Genomic DNA, 25,460 nt, shown 5'->3' on the forward strand with positions numbered 1-25,460 from the left:
TTCAGCCACTATGGAGAACTGTTTGGAGGTTCCTGAAAAAACTAAAAATAGAGCTACCATATGATCCAGTAATCCCACTCCTGGGCATATATCTGGAGAAAACCATAATTCTAAAAAATACTTGCATCCCAGTGTTCATTATAGCACTGTTTACAATAGCGAGGACATGGAAGCAACCTAAATGTCCATTGACAGAGGAATGGATAAAGATGTGATACATATACACAATGGAATAGTACTCATCCATAAAAAAGAATGAAATAATGCCATTTGCAGCAACATGGATGGACCTAGAGATTATCATACTAAGTGAAGTAAGCCAAAGACAAATATCATATCATATCACTTATATGTGGACTCTATAAAAAATGATACAAATACTCATGAATACAAAACAGAAATAGACACACAGACATAGAAAACAAACTTATGGTTACCAAAGGGGAAAGTGGAGGGGATAAATTAGGAGTTTGGGATTAACATATACACAGTACTATATATAAATTAGATAACTAACAAAGACCTACTGTATAGCACAGGGAACTATATTCAATATTTTGTGATAACCTGTAAGGGAAAAGAATCTGAAAAAGAATAGATATGTACATATATATATATGATATATATATATATATATATCATATATATATATGATATATATAAAAAACTGAATCACTTTGCTATACACCAGAAACTAACACAAGATTGTAAGTCAACTATACTTCAATAAAAAAAAACTTTTTTAAGTTGAAAAAAAAATCAGTGAACCAAAATTCAAATTGAAAAAACAGATAAAAAGATTAAAATGAAAGATAAGGAAAATGCTATTTATAAAAACTTGTGGTATACAGCTAAATGCTACTTAAAGAAAAATGTATAGCTTTTATGTATATAATAGGATATATGAAAGTTAGCATATAAACAAAAAACAGATTATTGAAATAGAAGAGAAAAATGTAATAGAGAATATCAAAATTGCCTAAACAGTATCTTCATTGACAGTTACCAAAATAGAAAAACATTTGGTGAGGATTAAGTGAAAAAATAAGGGATTTCAAAAGAAAATGGAACAAAATGGTGTTCTGCAAATATAAATATAAAGTTATATTTACTAAAATTGATATCAGTAGGGAAACTTGCATTTATTTCCCAATAATTTACTAAAAATGACCCCCAAAGAAAAACTAATCTTGTAATAATTTATTAAGTTGAATCAATATTCTGATATCTTACAACAAATTAACAGTCCCAGATTTTGTTTCCAGTGAATTCTGCCAACTTTATAAGGAGCACCTAGTTTCAAGCTTGCTCAAACTATTTCAGGACCTTTATCTTATTGTATGATAAGTACAGCCTTGACCCAAAGACTGATGAAGACATAACCAAATGGAAAATTTTATGCTAATTTCATTCATGGTTATGAATGTAAAAATCTTAAGTTAGACCTTTGTGGTATGAATCATGAATCTGGAAATAAAATTGGATTCATTTCAGGAATTCAGGGTTTATTTAACCTTATAAAATTAAATAATGTAATTCACTAGCATGTTAGAGAAAAATAATTCATAATGTTCACCTAGTAGGCACAGAATATATATTTTCATGAAATTTCAATCCATCTGTGATAAAAATTTAATTATAAAAGGGTATTTCCATTGCCTGATAGTCTTATCAGAATAATTAAATTGTTTAATACATTCAAAAATAGTATAAGTTTATTTTTCACTCACTTAACAGTTCAGGGTGGATTCACATTGTTGAACAGCTGTCCCTTAGTGACCTTAGAGGTCAGTTGCTTTATCTCTCATCATGTGCCTTTAAAATAGGATGACCATATAATGTGTTATTCAAAATGGGATATCTTTGATAGTGACTGGGGGAACTACGAATCATTCTTTTAGAATGCCAGGTTTATTACCCCAGACATACTGGGGTAGGTGGTCATGCTTCAAAAGGATCCTTCTTTGGTCATAACAATTTCTGTCTTTAGGGTGGGTCATAGAGTATGAGAGAATATAAATATTTTACCTGAGAAGTTTTAATGGACAATCTTGAAATTATATACATGAATTTTAATCAGCTTCATTTGCTGGAACTTGTCACACAGCTTACGGAACTGCAAGGTTGACTAGGAAATTTGGTCAAACTTTTTCTCATAAAGTAGAGGATAGATTTTCATCAACAGTTAGTGGTCTTTGCTATACATAATATATCTTAAAAAATATGGAGCAAATATTATACTTAATCATGAAATATTACAAGAATGGGAACTCAAGATCAAGAGCAAAGCAAGGATACACAATCTTATTTAATATTGTTTTGGAAATGCTACCCAGAGATAAATGAGGCAAGAGATACAAAGATTGGAAAAGTATTCGAAAGTTATTATTTTCAGATAATATGTTTGTTTTTATAGAAACCCCTAAAATACTATATATAAATTATAAGATGTGCAGAGTTTATCATGGATTCTGGATACAAAATTAACATTAAAAATAACATCCACACTTCAACAATAAATGTTATTAAAAATCACATAGACGATTTGCCACAGCAGCATTAATAAAATGAATATACATAACAAAAGCTGTATAAGACCAGTATGGAAATATTACAAGCCTTATTAAAATATATTAAGACCTAAGTAAATTGAGGCATATAACATGTTATCGGTTAGAACACTTTATATTAAGATGTCAATTCTCAAGAAGTTATCCAGTAAGTTCAGTACAATACATATTGAATAAAATCCATAATAAATAAAATCAAATAAAAATCTGCAAAGAATTTCTCTTGACAATCTGAATCATACACACACACACACATATGTAGCAATGCATGTAAGAGCACACACACACAGACATACATGTATCAATACATAGAAGAACAGAGAGCCCAAAATAATTAGATACTGTTTTACTTTTGGTAAAATATTTCACAGATTTTTTTCATAAATTACACATGACTATATTTGTTATAATATTGTTATTATGCTATATATTTTATTTTCTCTTCCCAATATTTTAGAGAAATAATAAAAATGTTGACTAGTTCAATACATCAAATATTCACGCTAAACTTCTGCATGAGAATTCTGCGAGAGATTTGACTAGGAAAGAGTCAAGGATCCAGATTGATAGTATTCACCTGTAGAAAGAAAAAATGCAAATAGATTTCTTAGTTTCACAGATCTTTATCTTCAACTCATGTTGTTCTCTTGAGTTACTAACTTGTATATCAAGCTCACTCACATCTCCACGTAGAAGTTGCCTGGACACTTAAATTTGTTTAAAATTGATCACATTATGTGTACATCTTCACTCCTCATCGCACAAGATCTAATTCAACCAGCTGTCAAAGTAGACACTTGGATATCACTCTGGAATCTTTCTTTTCCTTCTCCGCTTCTACCATCTCTCCTACTGTATAAAAATCACTTGGGCTTGCCTGGTGGCGCAGTGGTTGAGAATCTGCCTGCCGATGCAGGGGATACAGGTTCGAGCCCTGGTCTGGGAAGATCCCACATGCCGCGGAGCAACTAGGCCCGTGAGCCACAACTACTGAACCTGTGCATCTGTAGCTTGTGCTCCACAACAAGAGAGCCCCATGCATTGCGACGAAGAGTGGCCCCTGCTTGCTGCAACTAGAGAAAGCCCACACACAGAAATGAAGACCCAACACAGCCAAAAATAAATGAATAAAATTTTAAAAAAAGAAAAATCAATCACTGCCAGAGGGAGGAATACTCCCAAACTCATTCTACGAGGCCACCATCACCCTGATCCCAAAACCAGACAAAGATGTCTTAAAGAAAATTACAGGCCAGTATAACTGATGAACATAGATGCAAACATCCTCAACAAAATACTAGCAAACAGAATCCAACAGCACATTAAAAGGATACACCATGATCAAGCGGGGTTTATCCCAGGAATGCCAGGATTCTTCAGTATACGCAAATCAATCAATGTGATAAACCATATTAACAAACTGAAGGAGGAAAACCATATGATCGTCTCAATAGATGCAGAGAAAGCTTTCGACAAAATTCAACACCAATTTATGATAAAAACCCTCCAGAAAGTGGGCATAGAGGGAACCTATCTAAACATAGTAAAAGCCATATATGACAAACGCACAGCCAACATCATTCTCAATGGTGAAAAACTGAAACCATTTCCTCTAAGATCAGGAACAAGACAAGGGTTCCCACTCTCACCACGTTATTCAACATAGTTTTGGAAGTTTTAGCTATGGCAATCAGAGAAGAAAAAGAAATAAAAGTAATCCAAATTGGAAAAGAAGTAAAACTGTCACTGTATGCAGAAGACATTATACTATACATAGAAAATCCTAAAGATGCCACCAGAAAACCACTAGAGCTAATCAATGAATTTGGTAAAGTAGCAGGATACAAAATTAATGCACAGAAATCTCTTGCATTCCTATACACTAGCAATGAAAAATCAGAAAGAAATAAAGGAAGCAATCCCACTGCAACAAAAAGAATAAAATATCTAGGAATAAACCTACCTAAGGAGGCAAAAGACCTGTATGCAGAAAACTATAAGACACTGATGAAAGAAATCAGAGATGATACAAACACGTGGTGAGATATACCATGTTCTTGGATTGGAAGAATCAACATTGTGAAAATGACTATACTCCCAAAAGCAATCTACAGATTTGATGCAATCCCTATCAAATTACCAATGACATTTTTCACAGAACTAGAACAAAAAATTTCACAATTTGTATGGAAACACAAAAGACCCCAAAGAATAGCCAAAGCAATCTTGAGAAAGAAAAACGGAGCTGGAAGAATCAGGCTCCCTGATTTCAGACTATACTCCAAAGCTACAGTAATCAAGACAGTATGGTATTGACACAAAAACAGAAATATAGATCAATGGAACAGGATAGAAAGCCCAGAGATAAACTGATGCACATATGGTCGCCTTATCTTCAACAAAGAATATACAATGGAGAAAAGACAGCCTCTTCAATAAGTGGTGCTGGGAAAACTGGACAGCTATATGTAAAAGAATGAAATTAGAACACTTCCTAACACCATACAGAAAAATAAGCTCAAAATGGATTAAGGACCCAAATGTAAGGCCAGACACTATCAAACTCTTACAGGAAAACATAGGCAGAACACTCTATGACATAAATCACAGCAAGATCCTTTTTGACCCACCTCCTAGAGAAATGGAAATAAAAACAAAAATAAACAAATGGGACCTAATGAAACTAAAAGCTTTTGCACAGCAAAGGAAACCATAAACAAGACAAAAAGACAACCCTTAGAATGGGAGAAAATATTTGCAAATGAAGCAATTGACAAAGGATTAATCTCCAAAGTATACAAACAGCTCATGCAGCTCAATATCAAAAAAACAAACAACCCAATCCAAAATTGGATGGAAGTCCTAAATAGACATTTATCCAAAGAAGACATACAGATGGCCAACAAACACATGAAAAGCTGCTCGACATCACTAATCATTAGAAAAATGCAAATCAAAACCACCATGTGGTATCACCTCACACCAGTCAGAATGGCCATCATCAAAAAATCTTGAAACAGTAAATGCTGGAGAGGGTGTGGAGAAGAGGGAACCCTCTTGCACTGGTGTTGGGAATGTAAATTGATACAGCCACTATGGAGAACAATATGGAGGTTCCTTGAAAAACTAAAAATAGAACTACCATATGACCCAGCAATCCCACCACTGGGCATATACCCTGAGAAAACCATAATTCAAAAAGATACATGTACCACAGTATTTATCGCAGCCCTATTTACAATAGCTAGGATATGGAAGCAACCTAAATGTCTATCAACAAATGAATGGATAAAGAAGATGTGACACATATATACAATGGAATATTACTCAGCCATAAAAAGGTATGAAATTGAATTATTTATTATGAGGTGGATAGACCTAGAGTCTGTTATACAGACTGATGTTACGTCAGAAAGAGAAAAACAAATACCGTATGCTAACGCACATATATGGAATCTAAAAAAACGGTACTTATGAACCTAGTGGCAGGGCAGGAATAAAGAGACAGACGTAGAGAACAGACTTGAGGACACAGGGTGGGAAGGGGAAGCTGGGATGAAGTGAGAAAGGAGCACTGACATATATACACTACCAAATGTAAAATGGATGGCTAGTGGGAAGCTGCTGCATAGCACAGGGAGATCAGCTCAGTGCTTTGTGACCACCCAGAGAGGTGGGATAGGGAGGGTGGGAGGGAGATGCAAGAGGGAGGGCATATGGGCATATATGTATACATATAGCTGATTCACTTTGTTGTACAGCAGAAACTAACATGATATTGTAAAGCAATTTTACTCCAATAGGGATTAAAGAAAAAAAGAGTAGTATATATCTTAGCCAACAACAACAACAAAAATCAATCACTGCCAGAAAATAGATTTGATAGTAAAATATTTTGTCATTTTTTTCTGCCATTTTTAAATCCCCACACACTGGTTCAGGCTATTATCATTTCATGATGATTACTGAGACCCAGATTTGTCTAGAGGTATGCCCCTTTAATCTGTGCTTCTCACTGTGTATAGAATACAGTTTCTAAATCAGAATTGATGAGATCCCTCCCCTTCTTTCAATTTTCTAACACTTCAGGTGTTTTCAGGAAATATATAAATCCAATTATATAGACAGGTTAGGGTAGATTAGGCTGTAGAATCGAATAAATTCCCCAAAGTATACAGTGGCTTGGTGACAGACTATGTTAAATTTCTTGCTTATGAATCAGCCACATGGATGTTGCTAGCTTTTTAGATAGATCCCTGCTGTATACTGATTCAGGGACCCACTTTTTTTCTGTCTTCTGGCTCTTTATAATCTGGTTCAAGCCATCAGGAAAAAAAAAATCATGAATAACATAATAAGGCACTGCTGCTTTCTAAAAGCCTAGAAATGACACTCATTTTCTGTTGTCTGGAAATTAGTTCCACGGTAACATCTAGCTGAAAACGAGCCTGAAAAATGAAGTCAGGTTGTGTGCTCAGGAGAAAGAGAAGAACATGGATTTTGGTAACCACTTGGCTTTGAGGATTTTATGATCTGGTCCTCTGGTCCTGCTTGCCTTACAATGTCTCTTGCCATTTCTGGCTCCCTCCAAGTCTCTTCTCTAGCCGTGATGAATTACTGCAATCCCTTACATTCTCTTTCCCCAAGACTTTTTTAATGTATTGGCTTTTTCTTTCTTTTTCTTTTTTTGATTTTTTACTTTATATTGGAGCATAGTTTATTAACAATGATGTGTTAGTTTCAGGTGTACAGCAAAGTGATTCAGTTATACATATACATACATGTATCTATTCTTTTTTAAGTTCTTTTCCCATTTAGATTATTATAGAATATTGAGCAGCGTTCCCTGTAGCATTTTCTGATTGAATTTAACTTTCCACCACAGGTCCATTGTTAGGAGCTGAGTTGTGTCTCCAAATATCTTATTTTGAAGTCCCAAATCCAGTACCTCAGAATATAACCAGACTTGGAGATAAGCTATTTAAAGAGGTGATTAAGTTAAAATTAGGCTCTTAAGAGTGGTGCCTAATCCAGTATGACTAGTGTTCTTACAAGATGAGGAAGAGATACTCGGGAGGCCTGCATATAGAAAGACCATGTGGTGACACACTCAGAAGGCAGCCGAGGAGAAGGTCTCAGAAGAAACCAAACTGTAGCTTCAGCTAACACCTCTGTCACTTCTGTGACTTTCTTTATGGGCTGACAGAGATGTGATATATATGTATGGGCCAGCCTAAATCAAGTGAGGGTTGAGGCAAGAATAATGGAAAGAAAGTAAGAAAACAATGTGAAATTCAGACATCTAAATCCCTTGCAACTGATTTCATGATAGGAAGAGGACTGTATCTCAAGATAGCCAGATCATAATGTAACGTGATGGATAAACTCTGATGAATAAAAGCTAATTGTTTCTACAAACTTTGAACATATACATGGTTAGCTGATACCTTCGCACATTACCCAATACTGATGCATGGTTTTTGCAAACTGCAATTGCAGTCTTGGGGAGTGGGACCCTAAGAGCCCTGCACTATGCCTTGAAATAACATGGTTGTATTTTGCCTGAGCAGGTATAAATTATAAGATAGACACAGATTTACTAGCACTGGTAATTTAAATGTTGTAGCCATTAATGTTGTTTAAGAGGCTTGGTGAATAATAGCTAAACCATTTGTACCTCTTGTCACCAGACTTCTCTTAATCTGCTGAGTAAACAAGATCATTGAAATTTTCGTTGTGAATATTTCTGTGCTACTATATTCTGTGGCTTAGAACACAGATAATTTTTTCCTGCCTGCTCTCTTAAGCAGATAAATGCATGATCTCAAAAGTTATTAGCATATCAGTGTAATTGACTGTAATAAAAAATGAAAAATCCTAATAATGTTCCTATATGTCATTCCCATAGACCTCAATTATTCAGAAGTTTCTTAATGCTGCTGCTGCCTAGCAGAGTGTAACCCATTAAATATGTAACTGGGCTAAAATATAAAAGTTTCTTAAATGCTCATAGGATAAAATCATGGTGGTGTTTTAAAATTTAATGTTGCTTAACCTGCAACACAATGAATTCCTCTGCCCAGAAATAAAGTTTATGGTGTGAAAGTAGAAATTAATCCATTGTGTTTTGTAAAAGTGGTCACACCAAATTTTTATTTTCCTTTCTTTGTTCAACTTTTGATTTCTGCTCTAAATATGCAGTTTGCTCTAACAAAGTTTTAAAGTTTGAAAAGAATGGGCATCTAATAAATTATTGTGTATGTTATTCTTATCACAGGTGAATAAGATCAAGAAAAATAAAATAGGGAGAAATTAAGTTGTTATATATTTCAAACTTTATCTGTCTATTGAAGAGCAAAGAACCAAGAGTAACCCAGACACATTTAAAAAAGAATAGAAAAAATTAAAGTACTTCAAAGGTAATTTCTTCATAAGCTTTATGAAAAATAAACATGTTAGTTATTACATGTTAGGTAACATTCAACAAATTTATTATCTAACAAATATGTTAGGTAACATGCTTTTTTTTATTATTTTAAAATAAGCCACATTTTTGTTATATATGCTTAATATTTTATAAAATAAAGTATAGGCAATTTTATTTGACAATGAATATGGATATATACATGAGGAAATGTGCAAGTCTACTCTGTGTAGTAATCAAATCTGTAATTTAAAAATTGTAGAAAAATATAATTATATATGTCCATGGGACTTTAGCAAGACTATAGATAATTTGTATTCTAAATATTATTCTTGAAGAGAAGAGCAGTATTTCCAAAATGAACTTAAACTAAGAACATTATCATATTCAGAATCCATTCTTTACTTAAAAACACTCTCATCATTTTTAGAATTTATAACATATTTCATACAGCTGCTTTCCCTCCTTAACCTTTTTATAGATATGGGCATTTTGGAAAACATTCTGAGGGCAGTTACGTAGATGAATTGCTTTGGGCACCGAGTCACAAAAAGGTTAGAGTTTTCTGTTCTCTCCCTCCCTCCCTCCCTCCCTCCTTCCCTTCCTCCCTCTCTCCCTGTCTCTCTCTTTCTCTTTTTCTTCCTTCCTTCCTTTTTTCTTTTTCTTTTTTGTTTTAAATACAGCCTGGAAGCATAGATACGAGGGTGAGAGATGACGAGAAAACTAAACCATTCAGGATTTGGGAGAGATTTTCTAATTTAAGATGCTCAAAGATAAATTTCCTTCTTTCTAATATAATCCACTGAGAATATTTTAAAACAGGCTAGGACAACAGTTGTTACTGGTTCATGTGGAGAGGATTAAGTCATAGGATAGTTCAATTTAGATTTCAATAGCACCATCAATCTTCATTTTCTACTTTCTTAGAAAGCAATGTTGGAAAACAAGAAAAGCCGCAATATCGGTCTCCTCTCTTGGGTAGGGCAGTGATATCAACAACTTTCAAATAACCTGGCCTGCGTGTTCCTTTCAAAAAATAGTACTGACTGGTGCTCTTTGTATGCATTTCTGTTTGTTTCATTATATTAATACATCTTTACTTACATGGTGTCAAAGGGAAAAAATTAAAAGTTATGCCAGTGCCCCAAAGGTGCACATACCTTCGTGTGTGCGCACGCATGTGCACACACACATGTACACACTCCCCAAAATTTAGTGTGTGAAAGATATTTTATTCCATGGCTTTTGGTTAAATGGAGCAAATCAAAGGGATTGAAGTAATAATTAACCCCCAGTTAAACTATTTTTTTCTCATGGAACATTTGGAAGAAATCTACTTGATTCTACCTTCAAAGAAGCAGTCATATAAAACACTTCTTCATTATCCTGGCAGTTGACACATTTCAAAACTACGAGTAATTCATAGAATCTGTTGGCGAAATATATATACTGCCAAAACACATACACACACGTGGACAGACACGTGCACATGCTCTTTTACTGTGCTGAAAAAGATTTATTTGAAATAAAGGTTTATGTATATTAACAGTATGCTAACTGAATCTTTTAAGGTCTGAAAATACTTTAAAATTAAAATGAGAGAATCAGGGACATTTCCAGGTTAAAATAATAAGTTGGGGACTTCTCTGGTGGGGCAGTGGTTAAGAATCTGCCTGCTAATGCAGGGGACATGGGTTCGAGCCCTGGTCAGGGAAGATCCCACATGCCTCAGAGCAACTAAGCCCACGTGCCACAACTACTGAAGCCCGTGCGCCTAGAGCCTGTGCTCCACAACAAAGAAGAAGCCACCGCAGTCAGAAGGAAGAATAGCCCCACTCGCTGCAACTAGGGAAAGCCCGAGCACAGTAATGAAGACCCAACACAGCCAAAAATAAATAAATAAATAAATAAATTTAAAAATTACTTTATATTAATATATTATGTTTGTGACAATTAAGGAACCAGTATTGATATATCATAATTATTAACTAAAGTACATACTTTATTCAGATTTCTTTAGTTTTGTTTAATGTTTTTTTTCCTGTTTCAGAAAACTACATTATGTTTATTCATTATGTTTCAGACTTCCTTGTTTTTGATGACCTGGACAGTTTTGAAGAGTACTGATCAGGTAATTTTTAGAATATTCCTTAATTGAAACATTTGTGAAAATTTTATCATGCATGGGTATTGGATTTTTCAAATAGCTTTTCTGTATCCATGAACATGATTATATGATTTTTTTTCCTTTAACTTGCAGATATAGTAGGTTAAATTTATGAAGTTTGCGTGTTGAAACAGCCTTGTATACTTAGAACAAATCCCACTTTGTCTTGGTGAATAATTCCTTTTATAGTTTGTTGGCTTTGTTGAGGATTTTGTGTGAATTTTCTGAAGGAGTTTGGTCTGTAATCTTCTTTCTTGTAATATTTGAATCTGGTTTTGTTTCTGTTGTGCTGGCATCACAGCATGAGTAAGGATTGATTCTCTTGCTTTTATTTTCTTGAAGAGATTTGGGAGAATGAACATTGTTTCTTCCTTAAATATTTCATAGTATTAATTAGTGAAATCATCTAAGTTTGGTGCTTTCTATTTGAAAGATTTTTCAGTTATTGATAGAATTTTTTTATAGGTAACAGGATGCTAATGTTACCTATTTCTCTTTGAGTGAATTTTGGTAAATGTGATATTGGTCCATTACATCTAAATTTTCAATTGTATATGCATAAATTTATTATTTTCCCTTGTTAACTTTTAATGTCCACATATTAATAGTGATAAACCACTTTCATTTCTGATATTTGTAATTGTATCTTATCTATTTTTTGTTTGTTAGCCTCACTAGAGATTTATCAGTTTTATTCATGCTTTATAAAAAAAAAAAAAGCTTTTGGTTTCTTAAATTTCTCTTTTTTTCTCAATTTTGTTAAGTTCTGCTCTAATTTTATTATTTTCTTTTTTATTCTTGTTAACAGTATACTGAAAATACTTTAAAATTCAAATGAGAGAATCAAGGACATTTCCAGGTTAAAAAAATAAGTTGATAGTAGAGGACAAATTTACAGTTTTTTAAAAATTTTAGACTTAATTTGCTCTTCTTAAGATTTCTAGTGCAGAGCTTAAGATTTCTAGTGCAGAGCTTAAGTTACTGTTTTCTTATACTTCCTCCTTTTTAATACATATATTTATTTAAAAGTGTGTCCTTTAATCTGCAGATATTTGGGAATTTCCAGATGTCTTTCAGATGTTGATTTCTAGTTCAATTCCATTGTCTGAGCACTTAATTTGTATGATTTCTATTTTTCTTAATTGGTTAAGGGCTTTTATGGCCAATAATACTGTTTAGTTTTGTGAATGTTTCACGTGAGATTGAGAAGGTATATGTATTATGCTATCGTTTGTATGTTGTATTCTATAAATGTCCGTTAGGTCAGGTTGGTTGATAATGCTGTTCAGTTCATATCCTTATTGATTTAATTCATGCTTAACCAGTTACTGAATAAAAGGGCATTGAATTCCCCAAGTATAATAGTGCGATTGTCTATTACTCCTTTAAATTTTAACTTTAGCTGGATGTATTTAGAAGCTCTTTTGTCACATGCATACACATTTAGGATTATGATATCTTCTTGGAGAATTGACCCCTTTATCATTTTATAATGCCCTCTTTAAACCTGATATTCATCCTTGTTCTGAAGTTGATTTTGTCTGAAATTAATACAGCTACTCCAGCTTTCTTTTGGTTATTGTTAGCATGGTATACTTTTTTTTCTGTTCTTTTACTTTTAACTTAGTGGATTCTTTGTACTTTAAGTGTGGTTCCTTTACACAGTGTATATTTGGGTTAAGTTTTTATCTTTTCTGAAAATCTCTGTCAGTGGTGTAGTTAGGACGTTCACATATAAAGTGCTTATTGATATAGTTGAGTTGATATCTTGCATGATCACCATCAAATACATTGTATTGCTTTGTGTATAGTGCAGGTAACTTAGAACTGAGAATTCTCAAGTCCTCCCTCCTGTCCCTTGTGACTTTGCTATCATTCATGTCACTGATCTGTGTGATATACTCACTCAATACATTATGACTGTTATTGCTTTAAAGTTCTCTTTTTAGATCAATTAAGAGTATGAAAAATAAAGAATTTATTTTACCTTTATGTACTTCTTCTCCGACACTCTCCCCTTCTTCTCTCTGTCATTCCTTCTTTTTCTCTGCTCTTTCTTTATCTGAAAGCCCAACTGCATATATGTTACATCTTTTGACAGTCTCACAGCTCTTGGACTTACCATTCTCCTTATTTATTTCTTTATTTTTCTTTGCCTTTCAGTTTGAAAAGTATCTATTGACCTATCTTCAGGTTTATGGATCCTTTTCTGATTTGTATGGAATCTACTAGCGATCCCATGAAAGGCATTCTTCATTTCTGTTACTCTGCTTTCTATGTCTAGTGTGTCTTTTCATTGCTCCTTAGAATATGTACCTCTGCTTATACTGCCCATTTTTGATGCATTTTATCTACTTGCAACATTTGTGTCTGAGTCTCATTCTGGTGATAGCCTGGTGTCTTCAGAGTATTTGTGTGTGAGTATGCATGTTTGTCTGTTGTGTCATGTGTGTGTGTTTGACTTTTGGCCTGCCTTGTAACTTTTTGCTGGAAGCCAGACATGTTGCATCAGGTAAAACAAAGTGAGGGAAGTAGGACTTTAGGGTCAGGATTTTAATTTGATGAGCAGCACAGTATATATTGTGAGTTTTAGTTATATTTCCTTGGGGCTTCATGTCTCTCTAGTGTCCTTGATTTTGTCTTTCTTCCCTTTTGGATTTCCCTGAGTATTCCTACTCAGAAAGAGTATGTATTGTATCTGTAATCTTCTGTTACTACATTGAAATTTTACTGTTGTGGGTAAAATATGGGTGGATGACAGACTTCTATAGTCTTCTGAATAAATCTCAGTCTTTTCGTGGGCCTGTATCTTAGGCCTGTGACCCTCACAAGTGTTTATACAGTGGCGTGGCATTTATTCCTGGTTCCTTTCCCTTTCCCTAACTGAAACATTCCCATTCTATTTACTTGAAGCTCTCACTGCTGTTGACTATTTTGCTTTTCCTGTTAGGTGAGACAGAAAGGCTTGAGGATAATGGGGTGGAATAAAACTCCCTTTCTCCTAGCTATAAGGCTCTGACAGAGTCTTTTCTGTGAAAGAATAAACCTTTGTCATGGAAAATGCCCTGGGAATAATTCACAATGATACTCTCCTCTCCTTGCCAGAGCTACGAAGGAATCTTTCTCCAGTCTTCACTGTGAGAATTTGATGGTTCCTGGAGGGAGAAAGCCCATGAAGCTGTGGGCCCTTGTGAAACTCTAGCTCCCTTCACTTTCTCATCTGCATGCTAGTCTACACTTATCTTCCAGCAGTTCAACAAAATTGCCATTTAAATGTTCCTACCGGTTTATGGCTCTAGTGGCTTTTTCCCCAGGTAAGCAGCTCCAGGTTGCTGTATTACTCTGGATGTAACTGTCCTCCAGATCTCAGGGCAGCAGTTTGTTCTCGGACTTTAGTTCTCTGATGGGTCTAAGAAAAGTTGTTGATTTTCAGTTTGTCCAGACTTTATTCTTTTTTTTTTTTTTTTTTTTTTTTTGTGGTACGCGGGCCTCTCCCTGCTGTGGCCTCTCCTGCTGCGGAGCACAGGCTCCGGACGCGCAGGCTCAGAGACCATGGCTCACAGGCCCAGCCGCTCCGCGGCATGTGGGAACTTCCCGGAACGGGGCACGAACCCATGTCCCCTGCATCGGCAGGCGGACTCTCAACCACTGCGCCACCAGGGAAGCCACAGACTTTATTCTTAACATAAGGGCAGGGCAGACAACTCGAAGCTCTTTACATGTTAAAGCTGAATCCAGTCAATTGGTTACACAATGGAATATTACTCAGCCATAAAAAGAAATGAAATTGAGTTATTTGTAGTGAGGTGGATGGACCTAAAGTCTGTCATACAGAGTGAAGTAAGTCAGAAAGAGAAAAACAAATACCGTATGCTGACACATATATATGGAATCTAAAAAAAAAAAAAAAAAAATGGTTCAAGTGAACCTAGAGGCAGGACAGGAATAAAGACACAGACGTAGAGAATGGACTTGAGAACGTGAGGAGGGGAAAGGGTAAGCTGGGACGAAGTGAGAGAGTGGCATGGACATATATACACTACCAAATGTTAAATAGATAGCTAGTGGGAAGCAGCTGCATAGCACAGGGAGAGCAGCTCGGTGCTTTGTGACCACCTAGAGGGGTGGGATAAGGAAGATGCGAGGGAGACGCAAGAGGGAGGGGATATGGGGATATATGTATATGTATAGCTGATTCACTTTGTTATGCAGCAGAAACTAACACACCATTGAAAAGCAATTATACTCCAATAAAGATGTTAAAAAAAATAGGGGGCTTCCCTGGTGGCGCAGTGGTTGAGAGTCCGCCTGCTGATGCAGGGGACACGGGTTCGTGCCCCGGTCCGGGAAGATCCCACATGCTGTGGAGCAGCTGGGCCCGTGAGCCATGGCCGCTGAGCCTGCGCGTCTGGAGCCTGTGCTCTGCATGGGAGAAGCCACAACAGCAAGAGGCCTGCGTACCGAAAAAAAAAAAAAAGGCCTATTTGGGCAAGTTATTCACTTCTCTGATTGCATATTCATTTGCAAAATGTGAAACAGCACATCTTGTATAGGTATATTGTGAGAGTTAAATTCAATGATTGATATGAAAGTTTTTTGTGCATTAGTACTATATAAGTACAAAACATATGACTTGATATTAGTGCCTTTTTATTGCATTCTAAGTTCAGAATAAGCTCTTGTTTTGTGATACATCTATTAGATATAGATAGAAAAACCTACTTTCTTAACCCAATGATTTTATATACTATGGTATGCTGAATAATGGCCTCCCCAAAAGACCACATCCTAATATGTTACCTATATGGCAAAAAGAGACTTTGCAGATGTGCTTAAGGATCTTGAGATGGTGGTATTATTCTGGGTTAGCCAGGAGGGTATGATGTTAATCACAGAAGTCCTTGTAAGAGGGAGGTAGAAGATCAGAGACACTGGAAAAGTGAAGGCAATTTGATGATGGAAACAGAAATTGGAGTGATGTTCAGAGAAAGTGACCATATGTCAAAGACTACTGGAGGCTACTAAAAAGTAAAAATGACAAGGAAATGAGTTTTCCCCTAGATTCTAGAGGAAAACAGCCCTGCTGACACCACGACTTTAGCCCAGTCTGATCTCTGGAACTCAAAGAGAATAAATTTGTGCTGTTTTAAGGCACTAAGTTTGTGGTAATTTGTTACAGTGACAACAGGAAACAAATATATATACTCAGAACTAAGTAAAAACACGGTGTGGTAAATGAGTTCTGTGAGGTTTCTTGAGCCCCAGAGGAAATTTCCCAAGGGTCAGTGATTTGGGGAGCTTGAGCTCACAGAGTTAGGAAACAAATATCTGTATTTGGAGAAATTCTTCAAACAGGACCGAAAGTGAGTTCTATTATAATATTCTAGCAAACATCATGCTTCCCTCCTCTCTCCTCTTGTTCTCTCTCTCTCAAGCTCTCAAGCTCACTTTCTCTCTCTCTCTCTCTTTCTCTCTCTCTTGCGTGCGCGCACACGCGCGCGCTCTCGCTCTCTCTTGTCCTCCCTCCTCTTATCCTCCTTTCTTCCAAGACACACACATACACACATACACACACGTATGCAAACTACCTTTTTTATAAATCCTCTCGGTGAGGGAGGCTAAGCACTGGACTCAGGCATTGTGATGCTTTATAGGGATTAAGTGGGGGTGTTGCTAACTCTGCCACCTGTTCCCACCAACTGATTTACGTTTGGAAGTATGGATATCTGATCCAACTATGCATACAAGTATTGAGGATGGGTGCAGAGGTCAAATTTTTTTTTTTTTTTTTTTTTTTTTTTTTTTTTCCCAGTACGCGGGCCTCTCACTGTGTGGCCTCTCCCGTTGCGGAGCACAGGCTCCGGACGCGCAGGCTCAGCGGCCATGGCTCACACGCCCAGCCGCTCTGCAGCATGTGGGATCTTCCCGGACCGGGGCACGAACCCGTGTCCCCTGCATCGACAGGCGGACTCTCAACCACGCGCCACCAGGGAAGCCCAAATATTTTTATATACTTGAAAAAAATCAATGTCATGAGTAACATTAGTTATTTTGGTATACTCTAGCCTGCATTTCCTTGAATATTTTTGCCCCTAGATATTTTTTTTTTTTTAAACATCTTTATTGGAGCATAATTGCTTTACAATGGTATGTTAGTTTCAGCTTCACAACAAAATGAATCAGTTATATATATACATATGTTCCCATATCTCTTCCCGCTTGCGTGACCCTCCCTCCCTAGATATTTTGATGGTTGAAAAATGCACAACTTTTCCCTGCTCTACCTTCCTCAGGAAAATATTTTTAAATGCATTTCCTTAGTGACTAATCAATCATATTTTATACGAATGATCAAAAGCCTTGGAAGTTTTATATGTATATGTATATATACATATACATGTAATGGCTTTAATGAAGCAGTAACAGATGTGTGAGATATCTGCGAAACCTGTAGATTGTAATTCTGTGACCTCTGTTCATTTGCAGTGTTCATAATATAAATATAATTATTTATATTTATGCTTGAGTACAACACTCCCAACAAAAATATCTGCAAAGTCAACATATCAAACCCAGTGTATTTTTTTAATTACAACAAGGCATTCTTGAAGGATGACTAGTGCCCCCAAGGAATAAAATGAAGATTAGGCAAGTGTGTGATTAAAATGGAGGCCCAAAAAAGATTACATTCTCTATGCATTTATTCTCCATAGGATGCACAACCCCCTAAGAGTAAAACGAATACTTTCTAGAGCTGAAAGTCTTCCATTTGGAAAGAAATGCTTAAAATAACAAATTGTGTTTGTTTTATCATCATATTTCCTTGACATATAGAAGAGTCATATTTCCTCATCACATTTCAATAAAAAGCTTCTTTTGACAAAAATTATATTTTGTCACTGCAAGGTATATTGGGCTAGAAATATAGGACACAGAAATATACTGACACTAAAATATATTGAAAATAAAGGGGGAAAAAGGATTGAAAAATAATGGTGTTTATTGTAATAGCTTATTTAGAAAATTAAGTAGATCTTATATAAATACTAGTATTATTATTAGTATGTCTTCTTGTTGTTAAACATTGTAGATTTAACTATAATAGTCACCAAATGCATTGTATCTTTACTATTCTTATCGCCGTTACCGAACCATACGCTATATCTGTACCTTGGCATCTCTACCTTTGTAAATTTCTTAATCATCTGCACACCTTTTTCTTTCTCACCAAAACCTATACTTCCTACTGCACACACTGTTAACATTATCATCTTCTGTATGTAGCTAAAGAAGAAAACCATAATTGGAAGTATATTTTTTGTTAAGTTTTTCTGTTTCTTAGAAATGGCTCATTTAATGTTCATTCATATTTGTTATTTTTAAAATTGTTTCATGTGCTTTTCCTCTGGATTTACTTTTCTTCTAGCTGAAGTACATCTGTTTCTAGTTCTTTAAATGAGAGATCATGTATTCTAAGGTTTCAGTTTTTATATATCTTCAAGTGTCATTTTGCCTCTATTCATGAAAGGTAGACTTCTGGGTATAAAATACTGGGCTAACTATCATTTTTCTTCTATACTTTATGCTTTGCTGTTTTTTGTTTGGTTTTTTGGCTGCGTGGCTATATACTTTGAAATTATTGCAGATGACAGAACTGGCTTTATTTGAATGTAAAATATGCAGATATACAATTGTCCATGTCATTGCTTTAACAGGAAAGATATGTGTCATGTGTAATTGAGAATTCACATGAGCCACATTACTTTCCAACTCATCTTTACTTATATCTGGCCCTTGGCATTCTGGGTAAAACAGTTGAGTCTCTCTGTATCATTCTCTCCCAACCCCATTAGCTGTAGTATTTTGCAAAGCAGCCTAAGAGCGTAAGAGCTATCAACAACATAGCCTCTGCTTCTATCACTGATTCATGTGTGTGCTACTTCATGGCAAAACTTACCACTTACCATCTCATCCTCAGTTCTTGATGTGTTGAAAGCTGGCCTTTGGTTTTATTGCATAACAATGGCCAATATCAAGACTTTTTCCCCCCTGTTTTTTGGAAATGCATTTTCTGTTGGCCTGTAGCCATATGCTCTTCCTGGGTTAACTGAGGAAATTTCCTTAGCAATTTGAAAGCTTACTGGGCTGATTTTGTGAAAGTGCTTCATTCAATGTGTGAAGTACGTGATACCGTGGGTCTTCTGGATTTGAAATGTGGACTTCTGATTTGCCTTCATGAGCAGTTCATCGAAGAATGTTTCTGGGTGTTGCTGTTGTTGTTTTGTTTTGCTTTATAAAATGTGCTGATCATAACATTTTAGATAAGTGCATGAATCGTGTTTGACTAAATTGCTGAAAAGCAAATGGGAGATGGCAACAAATACATGAACATTTTGTGAACAAGATGCTACCTGTGTTAAGCTATTTCCGATGTAAATTATTCCTCCTTGGCAGTATGATTCTGTTCAGTTTTAAATTATGATGGTACTATAGAATTTTATAGTTAGCAGAGGACTTTGAAAACCTCATTTTTAACAATAAGGAACCCAACAGTGAAGAAAGAAAGCATTCAATTCACATAAGAAATACAGTTAATTAATAACAGACTGAGAACTAGTACTCAGGTCTTGTCATTTTCTGTTTAGTTTCCTGCTTTAACTTTTAAACTATTTATTCAAGTAATCTATTTTAGAGACATATAGGAGCAACTATTTCATAATTACTAAAATTTCACATTTAATTCATTTGCTTATTGTTTTTGCAAAGCACACATGCAAAAATAAAACGAAATCAAATAAACAAGTATTTTGCTAGCAAATACTAACATTTGGTTCAGGGCAAATGTTTCTTGTTTTCTGTTTCATTTAAAATAAACGTTGGCTTAGCTATATTTTGTGTAAATGGCATGTTTTTAGCACATCAATAAAACTTTATTTAATTTATGTGCTGCAGCTGTCAACTACATGCAGATCCTGTTAGTGCAGTGAGATGGAAACCTTTCCCTGAAATCTTGTTAAAAATACCTCTGGGAATTCATATTCATATCTGTTTAAGAGAGTGGATAAACAGAATCTGCCTAGCATAATTGGGGGAAAAAATCAATAAGATTCTCTTATCAAGTGTCCTCTTTGCTTTCTGGTTATTGTTAGCACAGTAACTATAGAGAAAGAAATATTTCTAGTCTTTAATCTGTTCTATTTATTTTCAAAATTGTATTATAGTTCTTTTAGAAAGTAAAGACAAATATCCTATGAATTTTGGATACAGATCCATTACTTCAGTGTATCATCAGCCATTTCATAAGTATCTTAGAGATGAGATTATAAAATTAACCTCTGATTTTATGGGACACTGGAGTTTAGAGAGAGTAGGTCATTACTCAAGGCTGGTCAGTGGAGAGCAAGACGAAATTTTAACCTAGGGATCTGATGCCTCCATGCACTTTCCCACTCTACTTCACCATCTTTGATGACATACACGTCTTTGATCCATTCAGAAATATTTGATCACTTAAATAGTGTGATTGATTCAAATTGAAAGCATCGGTTGATTAAAAAGGCAAATGTATTTTTAAAAATTAAAATAAATATTAATAAATATAAATGAATAGAACACTTTTAAAGACAAATTTTAATGATAGCAAATTGACTGTATCTTGTTTAAAATTCAGCAGATATTATTGACTTAGCTTGTGCTGCTATAATAAGATACCATAAAGTGGGTGGCTTATCAACAACAGAAATTTATTTTTCACAGTACTGTGGGCTGGGAATTCCAAGATCAAGGTACAGGCTGATTTAGTGTCTGGTGAGAGCTCTTCCTGGTTGCTGACAACCGTCTTACTGCTGTGTCTTCACATGGCAGAAAGCAAGCTAGTTCTCTGGCCTCTTCTTATAAGGACACTAATCCCATTCATGAGGGTTGCACCCTCATGATCTAATTATCTTCTAAAGGCCCCACCTCCAAATACCGTCACAGTGGGATTCGATTTTCAACATATGAATTTTGGGGGCGACACAAACTTCAGTTCGTAACATTATGGACAAAGCTGTAGGTGAGACAAGTCCTTTTCTCTCACACCTTGAAATGGTTTATATAATCATTTAGAGACACAGCTGACAAATACCTGTGTGAGGGATCAAATAGCTCCTCTCAGAAGCAGGTGCTCTGGTGCTACAGGCCTGAAAGAAGGTACAGGTGGTTGAGCCAAAAGACCAGGAGAGATACTAATTCTATGAACCGAAACGCTAAATAAATATTTATAGATGCAAATAAACTAAAATATTTGAAATATTTAGACTTTTCTTTCACCCCATTGATAATCCCTATCCAAATAGTGAGTTAAATGATCTATTTGGAGTGTAAAGTAATGCAGTTATAATGGCAATGACTTTGCCAAACTAAAACTCAAAATTGGGGACTGAAGATAGGATTTGTAAATCAGTTTTAGAAGCCTCCAAAATGCTTTGATTCTATATCTCTCTATGCCAAAATAGCCACTAAATTTACTGAAGGAAGAATAAAAGTCGAGTAAAAAGTTTGGGGAGCAGGATATATCAATAAAACTATCTTAGGAGTAGATAAAGAATGTCTTTAATGTTGTGACTGTTTCTTGATTATGGTGTTTTGATTATAGTGACACTCAAAAGCTCAAAAACATAATCTTGTGGATATAAACCTGCAAAGTTATGTCTCCTGGTGTAATTTCTGACAACTTTCCTTACTTAAAATAGACACTTATCAAATAAATATATTCCATTTCAATTAGTTAATTTTTATAATATCCTTAAGAAAACAATGTGAAACATTTGATCCTTGAAATGGGTACATCATTTCTGTAGATCAAGTTGAAATAGATTAATTTAATTTTAAAATATAGTTTTCAAGTTGTAATTCAGAACTGGATATCCTTAAGTGCATCTCTGCTAATTAAAAAAAACACACAATTTTAAATGTTGGCTTTTTTTTTATGATTCTGCTGATGAGAATGAAGAAAGTGCAGTTAAATGATTGTGAGCTGTGGAGGCATAAAATTTGATACTATCAACTAATCAGTATGCTCAGTCATCTGTTCTCACTTTATGTGTAAAAATGTAAAGGCATTTCTGTAATACTGCCTTCTGTGTTTATCTGAAGGTTATATTCAAATTCTTAGCTTTCTAAAAATCAAGTATGCATCAAAAACTCAGAGGAATATCCCATCTATCACCACAGTTTTTATCTTCAACAAAAGCATGTATTTTTCCTAATAAGATATTCATAGGATCTGTTAAATTCATTTTTTGAGTTCTAGATTACATCAAAATATGGCAGTAGATTTGAGTTTTGCAGATGACTGCATCAAAGAATGAATGATTGGAAACCCAATGTGATATACTATTCCACGTTTCATGTTTTAAATAGTGAGAGGAATGCCATAATCTATAATTTAATTCAATGAGCTTTGAAGTAGAATGGTACATACTGCTATTTCTAGTTTAAGCAATACAGCCACAGAATTTTTATTTGACAGGGATTGGGACGTCATCCCATTTCTTTTTGATTTAAGTTTAACAACAGATAGACATCTCATAAGGAATGAAAACAGAGAGGGCGATAGAAATGTTACCTGGGGAAAGAATGTGTCAAATGCTCTCAAGTAAATTAAAACTATAACATTTGAGGTTTTGTCTTGTTTTGGTAAATGCTACTTTTGTTAATTTTTTTTCAAGTCTCCACTTTATAATGAAAAAATAATTTGAGTACCTAGGCAACCTGTTAAGTCTCCTAAAGGTTTTGGTGTTTAGAACTCCCTGGTTATACTATGCACATAATGAATTGTCCCCCTTGATGTGATAAATTATGTATTAGAATAATGGACATATCAATCAGTGGAGCTGTGTAAGTGAAACACACAGCTTTTGGCAAAGCAAATTCTGCATGTTTACATTTATCACCCAAATGCCTTGACTTTAATGTAGACCTTTGAGATGCATTTATTAATCATGATTTCATTAAAAATGTTGGCAAACTAATGACTTTTATTTGTCAGAAATATTGCTGATGATATACTGCTGGTATCCAAAAACACTAATCTTCTTTTTGCTACTTAACCTTCTGTGTGATTGTTAAACAGTAACTTGCATGAGACATTATATTTTAGATTACTAGAAAGGTCTTGGTGTCAGAACTAATCAGATTGTGTATTTGCTGATAGCGGAATGGTGTGGCGTTTTCAAGTATAGTTCCAGTTAGATGTTCACTTACATCTGTTGAAGAAGGAAGAGTTCTACTCTAGGGGAAAATGAGTGCTTTTACTGTTATTATGAATGGAATGATTAATGGTACAAATTGTTAGCGTTTTAATATATTTCAGTGATTATGAAAAACTTGGTTTGAGTAAACTACTCAAAATAACCAAGTGTATTTTCCTTTATGACCTCTTTTTCTTCTATAAATAAAAATACCTATTGTGATACAAAATCTAAGCAAGTTACTCTGTGGGGAAAGAAAATTGAACTTTTCCATAATCCCAAAGAATTTAGTCTACTTGGCTAGACAAAAATTGTTATGGAAAGTGATAGACTAATAAAATACACTATATATTTGTGAAATACCTATAAATAATAAAACAAAAAATGGGAAAATGAATAATGCAAAACATAGTACTGTTGCTTTAGAAAAGGAGAGAGATCTTTGTGATTTTTTTCTATAAATTATATTTAGTACAGTTTATAATTAGACTAATAATTTGAAGTTTCCTGGGATAATCTATTTCCTGGTGTTTAGAAAACAATCATTGAAGTACATTATTGAGTCAGTTTTAGGGTATGATATTAACTTTGTAAGTTTGTTTTTCTGTTTTCATAAAAGGTAAATTATTATATATTATATATTATAGCTTCATTTACTAGAACTTACTTAAAGAATGATTCAGTTAATTTTCTAGGTAAAAAAATAGGTGCTTTGTGTGGTTTTATTGCTAATTAAAATCACCCAGGTGAAAAGGTTCTTAGGCTCCATGTTATGTATCTAAGAGTCCTCAATCTGGAATTGGTGACCACATATTTTTCTGAGTAACTAGACATACACTTGGCCCTTGTAAGAGCCAAGTCTCTTGCTGGATCCTGTCTATTTCTCTCATACATTCTCTTGTTGATTTTCATAAAATGGAAAACTTCCTTAACTCAGATTTCTTTGTTGTTACACATAGATATAAACCAGAAGAAACTTATAAAGTTGAAGTGAATTGCCTCTGAAGGCAGGTCTTTGTCTTCTTTATTATAATCATTTTAATGCATTTCAAGTTATAAATTAGGGGTGTGTGTGTGTGTGTGTGTGCCTATATATATAGAGATAGATATGTATATATATAAGACTTTGATTAAAAAGTAAATACCTCCTTTTAAAAGGAGCCAGTAGAAGAGCAAGCCAGTTAGAAGGAAGAGAAAATAAAAGGGCCTGGAGGCAGGAATAAGCTTAGTGTGTTCAGGTAATTGTTGTGAGGAAGATGGGAAAGAGATTGCTAGAGTATAATGGATGAGGAAGAGTCATCTCAGTAAAAAGAGGAGCAATTGAAGAATAGGAGAGTATAAAACGACTCCTGGGGCTTCCCTGGGGGCACAGTGGTTGAGAGTCTGCCTGCTGATGCAGGGGACACGGGTTCGTGCCCCGGTCTGGGAAGATCGCACATGCCGCACGCAGAGCGGCTGGGCCCGTGAGCCATGGCCGCTGAGCCTGCGCGTCCAGAGCCTGTGCTCCGCAACGGGAGAGGCCACAACAGTGAGAGGCCCACGTACTGAAAAAAAAAATAATAAATTTAAAAAAAAAAAAAAAAAAAAAACGACTCCTGTGAGGTGTGTCTCTTCTTCAAGGTTGCTCTCTGAAATTGGTTGTTATCTGGAGATGGTTGACTACTCCCATGTTCAGTCCACACTCAACTATATCCTTCCCAATTGATTCCAAAGGCCATCTGGGAAAAAAAGATTGTTTCATCTTTGTCCTAGGTTTCCCCTGTCCTAGCAAAGTATCTGAAGCATAAAAAATCCACGAAATGTAATTTGCTTTCTTTTTGTTAATTGGAGATCGAAGAAGGCCTTAGAGATGTAGTTGCAACCCATAATTTTATAATGAAAAGATGAAAACAAGTAGTAAGACAAATATCATTTGGTAGAGTTGGGATTATAACTTATGATTCTAGTCTCCTAATGCAGAGTTGCAACCTTACCTGACATTGTTATTAACAGTCTAAAGGGAAATAATGCCATTTGCAGCAATATGGATGGACCTAGAGATGTCATACTGAGTGAAGTAAGTCTGG

The sequence above is a fragment of the Delphinus delphis genome, chromosome 3 (assembly GCF_949987515.2).
Source record: "Delphinus delphis chromosome 3, mDelDel1.2, whole genome shotgun sequence".
NCBI lineage: Eukaryota > Metazoa > Chordata > Mammalia > Artiodactyla > Delphinidae > Delphinus > Delphinus delphis.